The 751-nt window shown below is 51.1% G+C and overlaps 1 protein-coding gene across 1 annotated transcript in view; it reads right to left on the bottom strand.

Annotated features, from left to right (window-relative positions):
• Positions 1-751, bottom strand: part of DGAT2 (diacylglycerol O-acyltransferase 2) — a 28738-nt gene that overhangs the window by 5295 nt on the left and 22692 nt on the right. The gene's annotated exons all lie outside the window — the stretch shown is intronic.

Below are 751 nucleotides of genomic sequence, written 5' to 3' on the forward strand. Positions count from 1 at the left end.
CAGGCCTAGGAAGCCTGTGTAGCAGTAGGTAAGGCTGGGCCTACAACTCCCAGAAGCCCCTGGGAGGTTTTGGAGCCAAAATTGACCAATAGGGAAGAAGAGGGCTGGGGAACAAAAAGGACTGGTGCCAGAGCAGAAGCTGTTCTTTCTTCCAGAGGGCAGAGCCAGAAGGAAGGCTGCTGCAGGGGAGAAACCCTCATCCTGAGGGCAGGGTGAGTAGTGTAAGGCCACTTGAGCTAGTGAGCTAGGGACAGTATATATTTAGATGCGTTGGGGCATTTGATTCCTTTTCTTTTCACCCACTTACTGTTATTATTCTGCATCTAGTTGTTTGACCTCCTGTAAAATAAACCTTTTATTTGTTGTTCACTCTGCCTGGTCTTCACGACTATTATTGGCCAAAAGGGAGGTCTGAAGGTCTTGGGAGGGTGCTCTGGGCCTTCTCAAAGGAGCACGGAACCAGAGTGGTGGCAGCGTCAGGTGCCCCCCCACCTGAGCCATGACACCCCTATTAATTTATGCAGGTGGCCAAATTTAGTGCAGAACGTGAGCTCGAGTTCTGAGCTTTGATTTTAAAATAATTCATGGCACAGCTCAAGGCTCTAATGTTGTGTGTTAGACGTGGCTACCAGATTTATCCAGATCTGTCTTACGCGACCTTCCAAGGGCTCCGGGCGGGGGGGGGGGAACAGGGGGAGGGCTTCTAGTGTCCTGGCACCACTGATGGACCTCCGGATGGCACCTGGTATTT

The sequence above is a fragment of the Gekko japonicus genome, unplaced genomic scaffold, assembly GCF_001447785.1.
Source record: "Gekko japonicus isolate JY-2015 unplaced genomic scaffold, Gekko_japonicus_V1.1 scaffold5053, whole genome shotgun sequence".
Lineage (NCBI taxonomy): Eukaryota > Metazoa > Chordata > Lepidosauria > Squamata > Gekkonidae > Gekko > Gekko japonicus.